Here is a 23,102-nt window from a genome sequence, read left to right on the forward strand (position 1 = left end):
AGTGTATAAGTCCTGCTAAGATTTGCTTTCTTCTTGAATATTTTTCATGGTATTTAAAAAATTTTGCACATCAATTTGGACGGCCAGTAATCCGACGGTGCTTTGGGAGACTGCCAAGGCCTATGCAAGGGGTCTGATTATTTCTTACTCGGCGACTCGGAAGTGGGAGAAGGGAGAGCAGCAGTTGACAGAGAGTATTTTGACAGACTGTCTGTAACTAAGTTGCAGCAGATTACAATGCTCCGCGCTACTCTGAATGCTGCGCTCACACAGACAGCAAAAAGAGCGATTTCATTTCTGAAAAAAAGGTATTCGATTATTGTGATAACCCAGGCAGATATCTGGAATACTTGGTCAGAAATAAAAGTGCCCCCAGTCTATCACATCCATTAGTACGTTTGCTGTTAAAATCGCCTGCGATCCTAGAAAGATTAATGCAGCATTCATGAAGTTCTTTTCTGAGCTCTTCCAGTCAGAGGGCTGTAAGGACAGGTTGGCGACAATGAAGCCCTTTTTTAGTACCCTGGACCTCCCAGGTGGAACTTCAGAGCAGGCGTCTCTTTTGAATGCCCCTCTGACATGCCAAAAGATACAGGAGGCCGTGAGGCAGCTCCAGAGTGGTAAAGCACTGGGCCCAGATGGATTTTAGAGTGAGATTTAAAAGGAGTTTGTAGACATGTTGGATATGCACAATTCTTCATACAGTCAGGCCTGCCTCCCATCCTCTCCGAGAGAAGGAAAAAAATTGTCTTATTCTCCCGAGGATTGCACTTCATAAAAGCCTTTATACTTATTAATTATGGACTTTTATATTTTGGTGAAAATGATGGCATTGAAGCTGGAGAAGGTCTTGCCCTTCATTGTGAAATGGGACCAGACAGGTTTTATTAGGGGTCACAGGTCATCTAATAATGATAGGAGAGTGCTAATATGGTTCAGGTGTGCCAGCAAGGGTCGATTCCGGGCTTGTAGTGGATGCAGAGAAAACATTTGACTGGGTGGAGTGGCCGTGCCTCTATTATGTCCTGGAATGGTTTGGCCTTTGAGAGGCTTTTGCCGGGTGGGTGATAGTATTGAAAATGAGTTGATGGAAAAGTGCAGCAGATCAGGCAGTATCCAAGGAGCAGGGGAATCGACGTTTCGGGCATGAGCCCTTCTTTAGCCCTGAAGAAGGGCTCATGCCCGAAACGTCAATTCCCCTGCTCCTTGGATGCTAACTGTCCTGTTGCGCTTTTCCAGCAACACATTTTCAGCTCTGATATCCAGAATCTGCAGTCCTCACTTTCTCCTTGGTTGACAGTATTATCTAGTCACACATGGTATAAGGTCTGACAATTTTAGCAGTGGCAGAATCAGCCGTCAAGGGTGTCCTCTTTCACCGTTACTATTTATATTGGTGACTGAGCCGTTGGCAGAGACAATCCGGAGGGACCACAATGTTACTGCCCTGGAGGGAGGATCAGGATGGCATAAGATCACACTTTATGCAGATGACGTTCTTCTCTTTCTAACTAACTCGATGATATCTGTGCCTCAAGTGATTAATGTATTTGGATATTTCTTGGGGTATACAAAAACTTTATAAAATCAGAGACTATGTCTGTCTGGGTCTTATTAAAATACCCGATCTTGGAGGTGGAATCCAATTCCCTTTGAGATGGTCAGAGGGAGGTTTCCTGTATTGAGGCATTTTTATCACTCCATGCTTCAATCAATTAGATAAAGCTATCTTCCTGTAGTTGCTCAAGAACATAAGGCAGGACCTGCAGCACTGGGAGGATCTTCCTATATCCTAGTTGGGAAGAGTATCTCCGGTCAAAATGAATGTGTTCATCCATTTATTATATCCCAGGCAAACGCACCTTTTGATGCTGCCCAGTTAGCCTATACGGAGCTTTACAGTCGGCTTGGATGTTTTATTTGAGATCACAGGCAGCCTCTTATGGAGCTCACCCAATTGCAGATTCCACGGGAGCTGAGGGATGAGGATTGTACACACTTTAACAAATACAAATTGAGTTCCCTCCTAGCCTATTTGACTGATTTGATTTGCCAAGACCCGCGGTCAATGTGGTCGGACATCAATGCCTCCCAGGCAAAATGTCCCCTCATTAATCTGTTGTTCATGGAGAAGCTGCGGACTGTTATGGACCATTGCAGAAATCCAACTGTCCTGAACACAGTTAAAGCATGGAAAATGATGCAACAAAGTGAGGGCAATTTACAAAAAAAAACTTCCCCTTTTACTCCCATTGTAGGATTGATGGATTCTGGCATTTGGCTCTGGGAGTCCAGAGGACTTTTTTGTTTGGGAGACTTAATTGACGGGGTGGACATGACGTCTTTCGAGCAGCTGAGCCAGAAATATGAGCTATCTATGAGATTAGGGATTTTATACGGAAAAAAAACTACATTAATGGTTAGTCCCCATAAGTCGAATATGGAGGTGAAAGTGCTTCAGTCCACGGGAACTCTCTCAGTCAGCAATCTCTAGCATTTAATAGGAAGTAGTGTCTCAAAGGACATCGAGCAGCTGTGTGGGATTTGGGTTCAGCAATTGGGGGTGGAATCTTCAACAGCGGAGTGGGCAGATATTTGGAAGAATGTCTGGAAGATTTCGATTTGCAATAGGGCGCAAGCTATGCAACTGAAGGTACTCCACAGGGTTTATTTGGCATCGGAGTAGCTTGCCAAATTTAAGAAAGGAGCGTCCCCGATGTGCCCAAATGTAAAACAGATGTGGGTACTCATACTCATTGTTTATGGTCATGCCACTAACCTTGTAGCTATTAGGGCCCTAGAGCGAGTGTTTTGGAAGGGGTCTTGAGAACCGTGGTCAAGGTAGATCTGAAATCCCGCCTCTTGGGTTTGCCAGATCACCCATGTTTGGGAAGAAGTTGTTTAGTATTCTTTCATTTTTTGCTAGAAATAATATTCTGATGAGATGGGTGTCGGACAATCCCCAGGATTCTCGGGGTTGTGCAGGTTAGTTATGAAGCACATCCCCCTGGTCTTCCTTACAATTATCATGCAAACAGAAAATTGAACTTTTTCATAGGACGTAGTGGTCCTTTTTGAACCATGTAGGCGCGGACATTTTGGCTATTTTGGTCAGGGCCTTTGTGTAACCATAAACATTGTGTCTCGTGTCCTCGATGCCCAATGGGAGGAAGAATTCTGAACAAACACGGCTTCACAATGCAAGCTCTCGATACACTAAGGAGCCAATTGGTACTCACAGCCGGAACATACATATGCACATTTTTTCTGAGCTTGATAATGATATCCATGGGAACCCAGGGATATGAGCACCAACTGCTAGGTTAAGGTACAGAAGGACGGATATTCATGTTATAATTGGATGATTACTTCACTGACAAATCGAATCAAATGGCTCTTCTCAGCGGAATAGGACTAGCTGGAGATATCAGACTTTGGGGACGGCGTCCAATAAAAAGAATAAGAACATAAAATAAATATGCTGAGAGATAAGCTCAAATGGTCAATTTTATCAGATGCCCAATCCGCCACAGAGAATCAGACACCATAATACAGAGGAGACATCCGTTTAGCATGAAGCACAGTGCAGACCAGGCTAGAGTACTGCTCAATACAACCCAGTCCTCTGTACAGACAGTGCAGACGACACCAGTCCGTGGGGAGCCGTGCAGTGTATAACAGTGAATTGCTCTGTAAAGCTAGAGGACTTACCCTCACAGCATGAACAGCTGCGTACACCCCTCAGTACATTTATCTGTAAACCAGGAGCAGTTACCCTCCCAGCATGAAGTGCTGTGTACACCAACCCAGTGCATTGATTTCTAAATCTGGAGGAGTTACCCTCCCAGCATGTCGAGCTGTGTACTCCATCCCAGTGCATTGAACTGTAAACCAGGAGCAGCTACCCTCCCAGCATATAAGGCTTTGTGCGTCACTCCAGTGCATTGATCTGAAAACCAGGAGCAGTTACCCACCCAGTATGTAGAGTTGTGTCCATCACCCTCGTACATTGTTCAGTAACATTGTGTTAGATCACTGCCCAGTGTGGGGAAACTTGCAGCAAATGCTGGAAGTAACAGGATATGTAGCTCCCTTCCATTTACAGCTTCATACTTCCATTGTGCCAAGGAATTTAGAACATCTAGTCAAAAGGAAGGAGGAAGTTTACTTAAGGTTGAGGAGGCAAGGATCAGACAGGGCTCCAGAGGGTTACAAGTTAACCAGGAAGGAACTGAAGAATGAACTCAGGAGAGTAAGAAGCAGGCATGAAAAAGTCTTGGTGGGTAAAAGCAAAGACGTTCTACACGTATGTCAGGAACAAGAGGACGGCCAGAGTGAGGGTAGGACTCATCACAGATTGTGGAGGCAATTTGCGTCATGAGTTGGAAGAGGTAGGGAATGTCCTTAATGAATTCTTTGCTTCAGAATTCACTACTGAGAGGGGCATTGAAGTTTATGGGGAGAGTGTGAAACAGGCTGATATGCTAGAACAGGAGGATGTGACGAAAAATTTGAGATACACGAGGATAGATAATTCTCCTTGGCCAAACAGAATATAAGTAATTATTCTACAGTAAACGAGAGAAGAGATTGCTGCATGTTTGGCAATGATCTTTGCATCCTCACTGTCCATTGGAGTCAGGCCTGATGAAAAGAGTTTGGCAAATGTTATTCCCGTGTTAAGCAATGGAATAGGGATAATCTTGGGAATTATAGACTAATCAATCTCAAGACAGTGGTGGCAAAGAATTGGTGAGGATTCTGAGATACATGATTTATGATTACGTGGGGAAATAAATCGCTTGATAGAGATAGTCAGTAGGCCTTTGTGAGGAGCAATTCATGCCTCACGAATCTTTTTGAATCATTTGAGGATGTGACAAAACACATTTATGAAGGTAGATCAATGGATGTGGTGTATATAGATTTTAACAAGACATTTGATAAAGTTACCCACAGTAGGCTCATTCAGAAAGTAAGTAGGCATGGGTTGCTGGGAAATCTGGTTGTCTGGATACACAATTCCTGGCCCATAGAAGACTGAGGTTGGTAGTAGATAGAAAGTATTCAGTCTGGAGCTCTGTGATTAATGGTGTCCTGCAGAATCAGTTTTAGGACTTCTGCACTTTGCGATTTTTACTAATGGCTTGGATGAGGAAGTGGACATACGGATTAGTACGTTTGCCGATAACACAAAGGTTGATGGAGTTCTGGATAATGTTGAGGTATATTGTAAGTTGCAATGGAACATTGGCAGGATTCAGAAATGAGCTGATGAGAAGCAGATCAAGTTAAACCTTTAAAAATGTGAAGTCATTCACTTTGGAGGGTGGAATTTGAATGAAGAATATTGAGCTAAAAGCAGCATTCTTGGAAGTGCAGAGGAACAGAGGGATCTTGGGGTCCATGTCCAGAGATCCCTCACAGTTACCACCCATGTTGATGGTAAATCGGCAAAAGCGAGGACTGCAGATGCTGGATATCAGAGTCAAGATTAGGGTGGTGCTGGAAAGCATAGCAGGTCACACAGCATCCGAGGAGCAGGAAAATTGACGTTTCAAGCAGAAGCCCTTCGTCATCTGTTGAAGGACTTCTGCCCGAAACATCAATTTCCCCGCTCCTCGGATGCTGCCTGACCTGCTGTGCTTTTCCAACACCACCCTAACCTTGACCCAGGTTGATGTGGTTGTTAAGAAAGTATGTATTGTCTTGGCTTTCACAAACTACGGAACTGAGTTTCAGAATCGTGAGATTATGCAACAGCTCTATAAAGCTCGGAATAAACCACTGTTATGAAGTTGAATGTGTTTACAGTACCTTATAAAAGAGAGTGAATGTTGTTCTGCACTGTGAGCTTGCAAACACCAGTCCTATGACCGGCGAGCAGTCCCAGAGTATACTGGAAAATATAAAGCATGCAACGTTTGGCTGTGAAACAGATATCTTGAGTTTTGGTTGCTGATTGAGAACAATTCAAATTTAACCATTTAGTTTAAATTATGCCCTAGAACATAAAAGTCAATCGATTTTGAATTTATTATTTTCCAACATCTAATCAATGAGATGATCAAATATTGAGTGGCTTAAAAGAGGCAGGCATTTCGCTAGTTGGGCTGAGAGTAACTGCTATCTAGAGAGAGACTGCCATGCAAAACTCTCTCTGACAAAGATACTGTTTTTGTATGAAACATCCTTCCACTAAAATTCAGAAGACAACCCAGGAAGATCTTCAGCTGAAAGAAAGATGACACTGGAGATGACAGATGCTGTCTGGTTTTGAAATTAAGTTGATGCAATTTTAATATGTGCTTTTCTTATTGGAACATTATGTTGTTTTCAATTTGGAGGTAAATACCAACCAGTTCAGAGAAAAAGGGGCTTCGAGTTGGGAATAGCTGTTGTTCAATGTTCACGTTTAGAGATAAAGAATAAATTGATATTATTTATACTTAAAGAGTGAAGTTTGAGATGTGTCACTCGTACTTTAACAGCTTACTATGCGAGTTGAGCTTTTCTCACTGTTTGCTTTATTAGCGGAAGGGTTCATCGCCGTGATGTAACACTACACAAGGAACATTGTGTTCAGTTCTGGTCGCCTTGTCATAGAAAAATGTGGAAGCCATAGAGAGAGTGCAGATGACCTCCTGCAGTGCAACAGAAATATTAACACACGCCACACAGAGCAAGTGAAATATTGGGAATGTCACCACGTGAAAAGTAAATACTGGCAGACTCTTGATGTCTCTATCAACATCAGTGTGTCAGCGTGTGTATAGTATGTCTGTATTGATGACAGTGTATCTGTGTGTGCATGCGTATCAGTGAATCGGTATGTATCTCTGTATGTCTGTATTAGTATCTGTGTTACTGCGTCAGTTCTTTTTTGTGTGTGTATCTATAACCAATAATGTGTGTTTTTGCGTGTCTGTATTCGCCTCTGTGTGTTTTTGTGTGTATCCATGTGCATAGCGGATATGTCAGCCTCTGTGGTGTTCAAAGTGAAGCAATGCCTCCTCAGTTGGGCTTCACACTCTACTACATCGATGGCATTCCTGGTGAAGTGCTCTAGCCCAAAACATTAATTTTCCTGCTCCTCAAAAGCTGCCTAACCGGCTGTGCTTTTCCAGCACTGTGATCTCCAGCATCTGCAGACCTCACTTTCTCACATCAGATTTTCAGTCTGGGAGGGAGCCAGCTCACAGCACCATCCAAACTGACAGCACCATCACCACACACACGCGCGCACACACATATAGGCAGGTATAGGGAGTGTTGCAATTGTACTGAGGACCCTAAGAGTGGAGAATGCACATGTAGAGTAATGGCTGCGCTCCTTCTACAACGTGGAAGTGATTTCTCTTTGAAGATTATTCGTGACACGGAGTGTACACAATATAGAGTATTTCCACTGCAACTGCATCCAATGAAGGTCGACTGAAACATTTGTAAATTGATGTAATGCGTTTATTACACGTTCTTTAACTTGAAATCTTTTGTAATGCACTCTTACAAATTGTAAGTGAGAAAAGATTGAAAACTCCTGAAACTAACCCAGTGATGTTGGTAATATCTCAAGAACAATACCACTAGGTAACAGACGAAAGTGCTCATTGCTTAAAAAGGCGTTATTTGAAAACCCAAGCAGCCGTGCAATCTGAGAGATTTACAGAATTTGATGTCATCCGAGAGAGAATAAAATCTGACATTTAGCCAGGGTAGGACTGCAGAGGGTGGCACTTTACGGCTCTACACTTAACAGTGACAGTCAGTAGAGATGGAGGAAGGGGGAGGGTGTTGGTGTCAGTTTCAGTGGATTTACCCCAAAACCTTCAAAGATCACGTTTAACAGAGATGCAGACAGAGATACACACAAACATACATAGACACATTAAACACACAACACATATAGATTCAGGTATCAATACTTACACACTAAGACATGCACACTCCTGCAGACAGAAAAAGTAATTTATTTAAGATAGAGATAAATACATTATTCATAAAAAAGGGAACCATTTGATCAGTTGGCGAAGGCAGAAGAATGTGGCTGAGAAACGTTTCAGCTGAAAATGTGTTGCTGGAAAAGCGCAGCAGGTCAGGCATCATCTAAGGAACTGGAGAATCGACGTTTTGGGCATCAGCCCTTCTTCAGTCCTTGGATGCTGCCTGACCTGATACTCTTTTCCAGCAACACATTTGAAGCTCTGATGTCCAGTCCTCACTTCTGAGAAACGTTACACCCGTATTCAAACGGCACAGCAGATCCGATTGGCTAAATGGCTTAATTCTGCTCCAATTCCCTATTTTCTGAAGTGATTCATTTTGGAAGATCAAGTTCAAATGCAGATTACAGGGTCAAAGATAGCATTCTTGGGCGTGTGGAGAACAGGCGGATTTTAGGCTCCATGTCTTTAGGTACCGACAAGTTACCATTCAAGTTGATAGGGTTGTTAAGAGAAGCATGGTGAGTTGGTTTTCGTGAACAGACAAATTGAGTTTAAGAGCTGCGAGATTATGCTATAGCTCTATAAAACCCTGGTTAGACCACACATGAAGTATTGTGTTGAGTTCTGGTCGCACCATTACGGAAATAAATTGGAAACTTTCCAGAGGGTGCATACAGGATTTACCAGGATGTTGCCTGTGCAGGAGGGCATGTCTTATGCAGAATTTCCAAGGGATCTAGGGTTTTCTCATTGGAGTGAGGAAGGATGAGAGCTACATAATATAGGTGTGCAAGATGATTAGGCATAGATGGAGAGGACAACTGGAGACTGTTTACAGGTGTGGAAACGGCTATCACGCAGGGAGCATAATTTTAAAGTGATTGGAGGAAGGCTGAGAGGAGATTCCAGCGACAGTATTTTCTTTCTACAGATAGTGGTAGGTGCATGGAATGCACAGCCAGCTGTGGTAGTAGAATCAGATACATTAGGGACATTCAAGCAACTCTTGGATAGACACATGGATGATAATAAAATTAAAGATATGAAGTTTAGATTAGTCTTAGACTAGGATAAAAGGTTGACACAACATCGAAGGCTGAAGGACTGTGCTGTGCTGAACTGTTCTATGTTCCAATTTCCTACTCTTGTGAGCTTATGGTATCTGGAGTTTATCTAATCTCAGTTGAGGTTACATTTGGTAAGTATTTGATTGTCAGTTGTTAAAGGAAATGTGGAAAGGTTTGAGTGTTGAATGGACTATATCTATTTCTAAAAGTTGTGTCCCTGTGTCGAAAGATTGGTGATTGGCTTGAGGGCGACACATTTTAAGAATAAGGGCATTTCCATTTCTGACTGAGACAGGGATGTTCCTTTCTGTTTAGGGTTGGGTGATCTGTAGTGTTCCCACGCCCAAGCAGCAGTGAAGACTGGGTTACTAAAAGCATTCAAAAGTGAGTTCCATAGATCATTAATGAACAAAAGAATCCACGTTTATTGGGAACAGACAGGAAAGGGGAGTTTAGTTACATTCACATCAACAATGCACATTCTAAATGGAGCAGCAGGCGCGAAGGGCTGAATGGCCACCTGCTGTTCCTAACCCATGTCTTTTTCTCTCACTCAAACGCTCGATTCTGTTACAGAAGGAGAGGAAGGTCCAATTCAGCCCGTCGGCAATGAGACACGAAGACAAGTTTTTGCCCTCTAAGGATTTACAAAGGAAGATGATAAAGTCATTCAGCCATTCGAGTGCATTACACATCACATAAGGAGGCCATCCAACCTTTCTAAGCTGCTACACAGGAACAGGGAACCCTGAGTAACTATCAGGAAATCGAAGTAGGGATTGGTGCTTGTTTTCAATTTGGAAAGCTTTAACGTGGTGGAGTTCCTGAGAACTCCAGTGCAAGATCAACAACTATTTGGAACCTGTCAATGATTTGGATGTGGGGACTGATTGGATTGGAGCTCAATTAGCTCAGCCACCTAGATATTAATTCAATAAGATGTCAAGTGGAGGTAGAGAGTTTGTAATGGGGTAGAGACAGGGGAGGCTAGTGTGTAAACCTTTAGCAGAAACAGTATAACCTGTCTGAATGAAGTTGATGCTGTGACAAAGGGGTAAAACAATAGTAAACTACTTAAAAGAAGAGAGATCACAAAACTCAGTGGTACAAAGGGATTTGTGCATCCTGGTACATGCATCACACAAAGTTATTATGCCGATGTGGTAAGTGGTAAGGAAAGTATATGGAATTATTCTATTCCATGCAAAACCTGTCAGGATATTTTACTACATCTGTACAGGGGCTTTCTGAGGCCATATCTGATGTATTGCGTGTAGTAATGATTCCCTAAACTGAAAAGTCAATATACTAAATTGATTCTGAAGCTTTGTAAAGAAGTACGTGTTCCTGTAAAGAAGGCCTTATTCGGTCATACAGCACAGAAAAAGACCTTTCGGTTCAACTTGTCCATGACGACATGATTTCTTCAATTAATCTCGTCCCATTTGCCAGCACTTGGACCATAATCCTTCCTATTCAAGTACCCATTCAAATAGCTTTTAAAAGTTGTAATTTTCCCAGCCACCAACACTTCCTTTGGCAGTTCATTCCATGCACTCTAAGAAAAGATTACCACTTTTATTTCTTTTAAATCTTTCTCCCTCACCTTCAAACTATGTGCTCTCGTTTTGGGCTCCCTCAACCTCAAAAAATGTCCTCCGGTAGTCACCATTTCCATGCCCCCTCATAATTTTATAAACCTCTACAAGGCCAGGGCAATTAATGTTTGGAAATGAGAGAGTTTCATACTGAACCATATAAGATCTTGAGGAGAGTGCATCAGGTGCTTGGCTGTTGGACATTTCCTCTGGTGTGGGAAACTAGAACTAAAGATTCAAATTTAAGAGAACAATGTATTCATTTTAACACAGATAGCCCAAACACATGAATTTATTGGACAAAATTATGAGGACACATACAAACGCATCTTCAAATTATAGTTTATAAATTGCTCCTACATGGATCGGGAACAGAGACAATCATACAATCCAGTGCATATTCAAGGAGGCTTCATTTGGTCCAATTAGGTGGTCAGTTAACATTATTGTATTTAGATTAGATTACTTACAGTGTGAAAACAGGCCCTTCGGCCCAACAAGCCCACAATGCCCCGCCGAAGTGCAACCCACCCGTACCCCTACATCTACCCCTTACCTAACACTACGGGCAATTTAGCATGGCCAATTCACCTGACCTGCACATCTTGGACTGTGGGAGGAAACCGGAGCACCCGGAGGAAACCCACGCAGACGTGGGGAGAATGTGCAAACTTCACACAGTCAGTCATCTGAGGCGGGAATTGAACCCGGTCTCTGGCGTTGTGAGGCAGCAGTGTCTAACCACTGTGCCACCATGCCGCCCACTAAATATTCCATTTAAAAGTTGGAGAAGATGCAACCTGCGAGAGACATATTGTTTCTTTTGTTTCCTTATTCCTTCTCACAGCAAAGTATAAGAGGGGAAAACTCATCAGGCATTTTTAGCAGTCGTGAAGGATTCTTGTTGAGGATTCATTGGAATCTCCACATTGCCAGAAGCAAAGGGAATTCAGCCAAATCCAAATGTTCCAGGAAGGTATCCGATTGACAAAAGCTTGTGTGAACAGAATGACCTCAGATGCAGAATACAATTTAATATTTCCTTTTGTCTTGAATTTAACTTTTGCTACGCAAATCTCTTTCAAGCTGATTTTCAGCAGTGATTTTTTCTGTTTGTCTTCATGCATGTGTAATTGTGTGTCTGTGACACGGTGAGTGTCTTAGTGTATGTGTCTGTGTATGTGTATGTTTCTGTGTATACAAACTGTGTCTCAGTATACATTGAAAGATAATTATTAATGTACATATTTGTCCACAATGCTTGTCATGTATCTTTCCATTAGGTTAAGTAAGTTTACTTTGGTAAATTATTTTTCCAAATTTATGCTATCTCCCTGACTTGTCCCAAACAAAGAACCTGACCAAGATTAGAATAGATTCCCTACAGTGTGGAAACAGGCCCTTCGGCCCAACAAGTCCACACCGACCCTCCGAACAGCAACTCACCCAGACCCGTTCCCCTAAATTTACCCTGACTAATGCACCTAACACTACAGTCAATTTAGCATCGCCAATTCACCTACCTTACACATCTTTGGACTGTGGGAGGAAACCCACGCAGACACAGGGAGAACGTGCAAACTCCACACAGACAGCTTCCCAAGGTGGGAATTGAACCTGCGTCCCTGGCGCTGTGAGGCAGCAGTGCTAACCACTGAGCCACTGTGCCGCCACTAGTCTGAGAACTACATCATTGATTATATCACCAACCTAGTCACATTTAAAATGTGTCATGACCAATGGAGGAGAGGGACTAGAAAATGAAACATAGACCTCTCCAGCCCCAGTCTGAACAGGGATGAGGAGAAATTCAAAAAGGGCTGTTTGACTGGAAATGGTCTTCCCCAGACGTTTGTGGTGCTTTTGTGTTTGCATTTATTGAAAGCCATGCGACTTCGATATTGGATGGTAAAGAGCAATGAACTACAGAAAGGAAAGTAAGGTTGAAGCCACAACCTGATCAGCCACAATCTTATTGCCTGGTGGAGAAGGCTCCAAAAGTCTAATAACCAGCCCTTCTCCTCAGTCCCATGTTCCTATGTTCGATTAAACCTCTCAAACCTTCTGGACAGGAACAGTCAGAGGCCATTTCCCCCAGTAACATGGTGCACAGAAACCGCGGAAACCATTCAGCAGATGAAGACTGTCACACACTTTTTGACATGGCGTTGGAAAATATTCTTGGGAAAAGAAAGGGTAGGTGACGGTGTGAAACATCTCACTCCTCTGTCTTTACAGAACTGTCTTCATTTCTTGGTCATGTTGCCAATTCAGATTCACTGTAAATACAGCGCCCATACCTCACCCAGAGATGGCCCACAAAATCCTCTGTTCTCCCTGACTGCAACATCCAATAACAGAATTTTCAGGAAAATAACTTCCCAATAACAAAATGAGAGAACGTCAGATACAGGAATAGGTCATTCAGCCCTTCTGGCCTGTCTTTCCCTTCAATATGATCATAGCTAATCTGCAAAATCCTCAACTCTTCTTTTATGCTCAATCACTGCAGCCCTCAACATTCTGATGCCTCATATATCCATTGTGTCCCCTGCTAAACATCTTAGTGATCTACCTCCCCACCTCTCTAGAATATAGAAATCCCGACAGTCACTACCCTCTGTGAGAAGGAAACGCTACTCACAAAGACACCGTGACCTATTCACATGAATAAAAATATGTACACGCGGTAACAGTGACTGGCCCAGATATCAAGGCAGGATTTCAAGGAACTCGAAAAAAATTGAATGCAATAGGAATGAGTCGTGGTTAGATGTATTCAGAGGACAAGGGAAGGTATTCGTGATTGGTGAGGATCAATCATCTCTGTCACAGGACATCTCAGGGCGCATCCTCAAGCTAGCTTTCTTCAGCTGCTTCAACATCTTTCCCACATCATACATCAGAAGTGGGAGGTGTTCACTGCAGATTGTTATAAATAATTTGTTACCTGTCCACTGCTGAAGCAATCCGTGTCCATGTGCAGCAAGACCTGGATAGCATATAAACTGTCTTGCTAAATTGAAGATAACATTCTTGTAACAGTCCTACTAGAAATTTCTCTTTCCCACAGGTAAATAAGAGGAGCTCATTCAGCATCTCAAGCTGTTTGCAACGGAATGTATTCAACCGACTGAAACTATTTGGCAAGAACAGACATAGCCCATTCAGTCCCTCCTGCCTATTACAAAAGGAGGGAAGGAGTGTAGTCAGCACATCGAGGTGGTAAACAGGAACCAGAAGTTTCCAAGTCAGGTGATCGAGTCTCTTCCATGTGACCAGGAAGAGGGCACTCAGCCTGTCAAGTCAATTATACCGAAATAGTAAGATGTCATTGATGCCCCAACATGACAAACAGTGAAGCAGAGACTACACAGATAAACTGCTCTATGTTGTTCTTCCTGGATCCATTGCGAGTGGTACACGTGTTACTTTAACTTGCCTTACAGAATGTGAGAAGGGAAAGTGGATGGTTCGTGCCAAGTCTCAATGAAATAGCTTCAGTCTCCGAGAAGACAGACTGTTGTTTTGATGAAGATTAGAAACTGGTGGGAATGCCTAACTCTTTCAGGAGTAAGGTATTGTTGCTGCTGACTGATTTGTGAACAATGGAGGTTCATACACCATCTGCATATTGAGACAGTGAGAGTTCATTCAGAGCATGGAGCTGCCTCTCAACCAACATGGGGGCTCCGGGCAGTTCTGTGAACTATTGGGAATCAAATATCATAGACAAATGTAATGTTTTACCTGGCCACTGTCTTTTTCTTGACAATATGAGTGTCGTACCTAATCTTCAAGTTTAAATGTAAAAGCCTGTTATTCGCTCTCAGCGCCACGGATTAAACACTCATTTTCTTCACACTTTCCTCACGGTACCATCATCCCAGGGATAAATCTGGTGAAACTATTTTGCACTTTCTCAGTCGCAATGAAATAATTCCTTATAAGGGAGAGAGAATCTGTACTCAGTGACCTAACTACTATCCAATCAACACGCTACAACTGCAAGAACATGAATTTACTTCAACTCTTGAATCATTTTGTAATGAAGGACAACATACCATTTACTGTCCTGATTACTTGCTGGCTAATGTGAATTGTATATGTGATAACTGCAGTTCCCAATCTCTCATTATCTAATAAATTCAAAATGAAAAGGACTGTATTTATTGCTGACATTCAATTCATTTCTTTGCCTTGTGAGCAGCTGTGCTCCAAGCACTGATACATGAGCTACCCGATGAGCAATCACCTTTAGTCCAGAGCAGAATCGTACTCTCTGTATTCTCCCCATTATCCAATTCTCAATCCATGTAGTATATTCACCCCTTACACAAGGACTTTAACGTTCTTCACTTACCTGTCAAAAGCCTCCTGAAAATTCAAATACACTGTTCCCATTGGCTGTCATTTGTCGATGTCACAATCAGCATTCTCCACAAACTCTAAATGATTTATCAAAAACTATTTCACTTTCTAAAATCTAGGCTGACTCCGCAAACCATATCATTATTCTCCAAAGTTCTAGTTATTACGAATTCCTAAAAAAGACAATCTAATATTTTTCCTCACATCTGAGATCGGTTTATTCATCAGTTGGTACTCTGATTTCCCTCTCCCTCCTGTTTTAAATATTTTTGGTCGCAGCAGCTACTTCCAAGTCTGCAGTATATTTTCCATAACACAAAAAGCTTTGACAAACTTTGCCCTCCCTCAAAGAGTTAAGGAATTGACTGTACAGAATCAGGCCATTCTGTACTGCTCCCGAAAGAGCTACCCGGCAAGCACAACTCTTCAGCCCTAACTCTGTAACCCTCTCAATTCATAACTCATTTAATCCAGCAACGTACCAACGTTCATGACAATGAGGTATGTTTTTTTTTTATTCCCAGTACTTCCTCTTTAATATTTCTAACTTCTTGCCTTCGACATTATCGCCAGTCACCATGTTCCCTAACATTTCGGGAAGATTTTCTCTTCCTTCCTCTGTGGAGACGGAACCAACATATTCACCTCACCGGACGGAGATGGCCTCTGTCACCTTGTGAGTACAAAGAGAGGATCGCACTCTAGCAAATTGGATGTTTCACCCACTCCTGCCAGGAAAGTTCCAGAATCAAAACAGTTGGCGGGCATTTTGAGTACAGTCCTCTCCCTGGTGTGAGACTACAGGTTATGCTGGAGGAGTTTTCTGTGACCCCCTCATTATTGAAATTAACTGGCTTCACACTTTGTGCATGGAAACCATTCAACATTGGGAAATATTTGTGGAAATCTCTGAAAGGATAGTGTAGTGTCCTGCTCCTTCCTATGCAGTCTCTGCAGACCCAGACTCTCTCCAAAATGCAGTGCCCAAACCTTGTCCAGAGTGGGGCCACCAGACCCTCAGATTTCCCTAAGTCATGGTAGTAGCTGATAACACAAACCCAAGTAAATAATTCAGAGAACCTCCTCTCACTTTCCAGTGACAGGTCCAAGCCAAATCTCTGTATACATGTCACACCCACTCAGCGTTAAGAAATGGCTTTCTCTCCTCAGTTTCTATTCCTGGCTGAAAAAAAGAAACCCATTGCAGCTCTGCACAGTCCCCGTGAGCTGAAATACTACTGGTTCTGTTCTCCATGGAAGTAGTTGACAATGTTACTGAAAAAAACTTTCTGTACCTCAGTCACAATAACAGTAACACTACCATTACCAGAGTAGATGCTGGGAATGCAATGGTCTAGTGCTATTATCTCCAGACGGTTAATCTAGGGGCCCAACTAATGACTCAAACCTGAACTTGAATCCCGCCTCATCAGATTGTGGAATTTGAATTCAATGGATTATTTGGGTTAACAATCTAATGAAAGATTGTCAATTGTTAAATAAAAAACAAACACATAGACCACTTGTGTCCTCCATGAAGGAAATCTGTTATCTTCACGTGGTGAGGCCCACATGTGACCCCAGACCCAAAGCAATGTGATTGACTCTCAACTGCCCTTCTGAAATGGCCAAGTCAGCCATTCAGTTGTATCACGACAAGGTCTCAAAGAAATGAAACCAGACAGATCTAAGCACTCGCAGCCTACAGCATGTGACCTGCCATAGTTCAAGAAGGCAGCTTACCAACACCTTTTCATGGGCAACCGGAAAGGGAAGTATATACTTGCCAAGCCAGTTACACCCATGTCGCTTTAATGAAGTAAAGAAGATGACAACACTCAGGGAAGAGAGATAGAGGGGACAAAAATATGGAATGTACAAAGACCTTATTCATTAAAATCCCTGGATTAATGAGCCAGGGACAGAATGAAAATAACATTAGTTATGAGACAGAAAGGATTGGGAGCAGTGGTAGTGGAGATTTGAGGGGAATACAACGATATTTCCTCAGTCACCATCACGCTTTCTGGAAGACAGAAGGAAATGCAAAGCAAATCAACGAAACTTATTACATTTGGGCAACAGAATGCTGATTGCTGATGTGGCTCTGTGGGTCAGGGATTCGCATTGCATTTTCACAGTGCTAGGGCCTGGTTCGACTCCAACCTCAGGCGAATCTCTGTATGGAGTTTGCATATTCTCCCCACGTCTGAATATGTTTCATCCCACAGTTCAAAGATATGCAGATTAGGTGAATTGCTAGTCTTCTCATTGTGTTCACAGATGTGTAGGTTCGGCACAAAGGTGAGGGGTCAATATCGGGGGGTAGAAGAATGGGCCTGGTCAGGTTACTCTTCCAAGGACTTGCTTCCACACTACATGTATTCGATGAACGTGGACAGGGCAATTTAAATGGAAAGAATAGTTTGCTACATAAGTGTTTTAATCACTGGATATGCAGTTTACCCTCCCACTTCAATGTGCACTGAACATGTTCGGAGACATTCTTGATCCTGGCGCCAACCACCCTTTTCATGAAGAAATCATAGAATCATAGAATCCCTACATTGGGAAAACAGGCCATTTCAAACAGCACGTCCACGCTGACCCATTGAAGAGTGAACCATTCCAACCCATTCCCCTACTCTGTTACTCTACATTTACCCCTGACTAATGCACCTAAGCGGCACGTCGCTGACCACTATTGGCAAAGCACAAGCAATCCAGACCCATTCCTCTACATCATGTTGGATCTGCTTTCTCACAAGAGATAATGACAGAAATACTGAGCATTTCCAGCATCTTCTGATTTTGTCACCGATGTTGATTGCATATTGATAGAAACGTATGCAACACAGAAATGAAAAAAAAAACAGGTGAATTTAAACTCTCAAGAGAAAACTAATTATTTGGTCGTTCAATGATTCCTGTAAAGCTTCATTACATTACTGCTGTTCTGTCCATGGACACTTTGTTCACTTTCCCAATCAATGAATAAAGGAGGTTTTTACATTTCTTTGATATCAAGGGGGCATAGCTTTAAATTAAGGGGGCGGGGGTAGATATAGGAATGATGTTAGGGGTAGGTTCTTCACTCAGCGAGTCGTAAGTTCATGGAATGCCCTGCCAGTAGCAGTGGTGGACTCTCCCTCTTTATGGGTATTTAAGCGGGCATTTGGATAGGTATATGGAGGATAGTGGGTTAGTGTAGGTTAGGTGGGCTTTGATCGGCGCAACATCGAGGGCCGAAGGGCCTGTACTGCGCTGTATTCTTCTATGTTCTATGTTCTATGTTCTAGAATGCTTGGAAACGTTGCACATTTACTCTTTCATATGGGAATGTGATAACATTGCATTCTTTCATCTCAGTCCAATCACAGAGAATTATTCACAAAACGCACGCACGCAAACACACACACACACACACACACACACACACACACACACACACATGCACATGCATACACACATAGACACACACATACACACACACACATGCAAGCACACACACACACATACACACAATGTAATTCTTTGTCAAAGAATACCATTAACAATGTAAGTAATTGGAATGATAACTGGAAAGAAAGATTTAGGTAAAGGAAGGATGAGAGAAAATGGGGCTTTTTGGAACAGAAGAGACTATCATGTGAACTTACTAAGTTAATCAAATTTATGGAAGGCTATGCAAGGCTTTTAAAAGTTCCTGTTATGAAGGTGTAGAGATATATGTTACATTTAAGAGGGATTGGAAGCTGGCACAAAGTGTTCTGAAAGAAGTTAAATGTTACATTTGACTGTGAAATCAATAGCTGAGTTGTCACGAAACGAAAACCAATTCAAATTCGGCCAGTTTAAATTTTGCCCCAACAAACTGAAATCAAATTGAGTTTGAAATACTTGATGACTTCAAAATCAATGAAATGGTCCTATGTTTAGAGGTATAAAACTGGACATTTTGAACATTTATGGGGAGAACTGCCAAGGACATCCTGAAAGATAGACTGCGAGTTGAAGGTCTTTCTGAAAGGTACCTGTCCGTAAGAGGTTTGCATAGCACAGCATCAATACCAACCGAGATAAAGCTCTACAGAGGAAAGTATAAACGGAGAATCGACAAAGCGGACTGGTTTTGAAATGTGTTATTATTTTGTAAACCTTAATCTTTTTTTTGTTTTATCGGTCCAGTATTGTAGAGTGGGATATCAAAGATACGTTTAACCGAAGGGAGTTCTAAATAGCTATTTGTTTTATTGGACTTTTGGACTTAAATAACAAAATTGTTAATTTTACTTTAAATTGTGACCTCTGTAAATGGATCTTTGTGTGTCTAAATTTAACAGATTATGGTATGAGGTGAACTTTTTTCTGTGTGGCTGGTTTAAATTAGGAGAGGGGTTAACTCTGTGTGGTAACAGCTTGGGGGCTTTCGTCCATGTTATGAACAGGTTTAGGCAGATCCAGTCTGAGGTTTGAGCAAATTTATATGGATTTGAGGGATGAAAGGAAAATAAAGTATATGTAAACATTTGCACATTCGTGTCCGAGATCGTTAAATAAAACATCAGTGAGACAACTTGTTTAATTCCGATGACTTGTGTTTGTTAAATTAAAAGTGAGAGAAATGGCTGTTTAAAAAGTTAAGATGGGTTTGAAGATGATTCTCAAATTTGCCACGAAATCTTAGAAGGAAAGATAAAGGCCAAACTTTTAGAATTAGCAAGGAAGTTAGATTTAGATTTAACCAAGGACAAAAGTAAAGCTGAAGTTGCTCGGGGACTTCTCACATTCTAAGGTGTGTAAGAAACACAGACAAGTGCAGTAGAGTGAGAAAACCAAAACGTAAATTCCGATTGAGGAAAATGCAGTTTAAAGATAAACAAAGGGAGACAAAGAGAGAGAGAGAAGAAACAGAAAACAAGACAGAACAGAGAGAGAGAGAAAAGAGAGAAGGAGAAGGTTCTTAGCTGACCAAAAAGAGAGACAATTTGAACTTGAGAAGTTGCGATTTAGTCAGCAAAGTCCCATTAAAAAGATGTAGATTAAAAGAGATGGTAGTGTTATAATTAACTATGTCAATACTCTGCATCATTTTAATGAGAAAGATGTTGATGCCTTCTTTATCTCATTTGAAATATTGGTTAGGCACTTGGAGTGGTCCGAGGATTTATGGATAATGCTAGTTTGGATTAAAGTGGTAGGCAGGGTGAGTGGGGTATTTTCTCCCCTGTCAGATGAGGGTCACGAGATTCTCAAGACGTCAAACAAGCTCTTTTAAGTGCTCACGAATTGGTACCAGAATCATATAGACAGCAGTACTGAAACATACAGAAGTAATCAGGTCAGACTTATGTTGAGTTTGAAATAATTAAACATAGGGATTTTGATAGATGGATGCTTGCTTTAAAAATAGATATGACCTATGAGGGTCTAATGGAGATTATTCTGCTGAACGAATTGAAAAATTCACTTCCAGAGATGATAAGAATTCACGTGGAGGAACAAAAATTTCAGAAATTGAGAAGGACGGTAGAATGAGCAGATGAATACATGTTGCTGCATAAGACAAGCTTCCAACCAGAATTTCGTCCTGTGAAGGATCACATTTGGGAGATGTGGAGATGCTAAACTGTAAAAGAAACAGTACAGAATAAGAGTTTACCACAGGTTAAAGAAGAAGCCAAAGAGGTCTCAGGTGCTTTTACTTAATAGAGAGGGTCACAGAAAGCTACAATGCCAGTGGTTTCAGAAGGGCATTGGGAAAAGATGTTTTCACTGCCATAAGAAGGGATTTGTCTGGTCACAGCGCTGATCGTTAAGAAAGGGACTGTGGGAAAAGATGTGGTAAGAGAAGGTAAGCCAGTGGCATTACTGAAAGTCTTAAAGGAAACCCCAACAAGAACCGAAGAGCTGCAGGAAATTGCACAGCATAGGCAGAGGCTGGGGATGGCGTTAGTACCTGATTTCTATAAGGAATTCACATCTGTGAGTAATATTTACTCAGAAACAACACGGGGAGAATGAGAATGAGTTATAATTTTGAGAGATACAGGATCTAACCAGTTTCTAATAGTAAGAGATGAGCAACTTTGCAGTATTTCTGATCTGTTACCCGAGAGTGTTGTAATTTGTGGGATTGATGGACAGAAATTGAGCTTTCCTCTCCATAAGATCAGGTTGGAGTGCCTTCTCAAGTCTGGGGAAGTTACCGTGGGAGTGACTGACAGAGTGTGACTTCCAGGAATCTGGTTTGTTCTCGAGAATGATTTAGCAGGGTCCAAGTTGGGAGTGATACCCCTTGTTGTGGAGAAGCCCAAGAAGACCAGGAAACTGAGGAGTTAAAACAGAAATATACTGGTATTTTCCCAGAATGTATAGTGACCAAACCCCATTATCATAAGTCACAGAAGAAAGCACAAACTAAAGACAACGATGAAGGAGTTAAAGTTCAGTTAGCTGGCATCCTGTTTGACGTAATGGTGCAGGGAAAACATGAACAAAGAGAGGGTCAGACAAAGGTGTTTAATCCTGAAAGGTGAAGGGATTTGCAACAGACAAGCAAGATGGTAAAAGATATATATGTGGATGCGTACCCTGAAAGTGAGGCAGAGTTATTCCTGAGGATTATTATCAGAAATATAGAATCCTCAAACGGAAATGGAGACTACGGCAGGTTAGTGCAGAGGGGTAGTGTGCTGAATTGCACCAGATTGTGTTGCCGGTAGCATAGAAACAGGAAGTGTTTCGGGTAGCACGTGAACTACATATGGGAGATCACCGGGGGGTACTTATGCGGAAAGTCAGGAGGCATGGGTTAGAGGGAAATTTGGCCAATTGGATAGAAAACTGGCTAACCGGTAGAAGTCAGAGAGTGGTGGTAGATGGTAAATATTCAGCATGGAGTCCAGTTACAAGTGGAGTTCCGCAGGGATCAGTTCTGGGTCCTCTGCTGTTTGTAATTTTTATTAATGACTTAGAGGAGGGAATCGAAGGGTGGGTCAGTAAATTTGCAGATGATACAAAGATAGGTGGAGTTGTGGACAGTGAGGAGGGCTGTTGTCGGCGGCAGAGGGACTTAGATAGGATGCAGAGCTGGGCTGAGGAGTGGCAGATGGAGTTCAACCCTGCCAAGTGTGAGGTTGTCCATTTTAGAAGAACAAATAAGAATGCGGAATACAGGGTTAATGGTAGGGTTCTTGGTCAGGTGGAGGAACAGAGGGATCTTGGGGTCTAAGTACATAGATCTTTGAAGGTTGCCACTCAGGTGGATAGAGTTTGTAAGAAGGCCTATGGAGTATTATCGTTCATTAGCAGAGGGATTGAATTCAAGAGTCGTGAGGTGATGTTGCAGCTGTACAGGACTTTGGTTAGGCCACATTTGGAGTACTGTGTGCAGTTCTGGTCGCCTCACTTTAGGAAAGATGTGGAAGCTTTGGAGAGGGTGCAGAGAAGATTTACCAGGATGTTGCCTGGAATGGAGAGTAGGTCGTACGAGGATAGGTTGAGAGTTCTCGGCCTTTTCTCGTTGGAACGGCGAAGGATGAGGGGTGACTTGATAGAGGTTTATAAGATGATCAGAGGAATAGATAGAGTAGACAGTCAGAAACTTTTTCCCCGGGTACAACAGAGTGTTACAAGGGGACATAAATTTAAGGTGAAGGGTGGAAGGTATAGGGGAGATGTCAGGGGTGGGTTCTTTACCCAGAGAGTGGTGGGGGCATGGAATGCGCTGCCCGAGGGAGTGGTAGAGTCAGATTCATTGGCGACCTTTAAGCGGCATTTGGATAGGTACATGGATGGGTGCTTAATCTAGGATAGAAGTTCGGCACAAATTCGTGGGCCGAAGGGCCTGTTCTGTGCTGTATTGTTCTATGTTCTATGTTCTAAAAGACTCAGGTTAAGGGACAAAAACATTTTTATTGTCCTGGAATGCACAAAGATATGGTTAACTCTGGCATATGCGTCATACATGCCAAATAGCAGGCAGGCCACAGGCAGTAATGAAACTAGGACCTCTGTCACCAATTCCCCCATTCAGAAACCCCTTCATGTGGATTATAAATTAGTGTGCCCTCCAGAAAAATACAGGAGAGAAAGAATTGAAGAAACAGGTGCTAGTT

The sequence above is a fragment of the Chiloscyllium punctatum genome, chromosome 14 (assembly GCF_047496795.1).
Source record: "Chiloscyllium punctatum isolate Juve2018m chromosome 14, sChiPun1.3, whole genome shotgun sequence".
NCBI classification, from domain to species: Eukaryota; Metazoa; Chordata; class Chondrichthyes; order Orectolobiformes; family Hemiscylliidae; genus Chiloscyllium; species Chiloscyllium punctatum.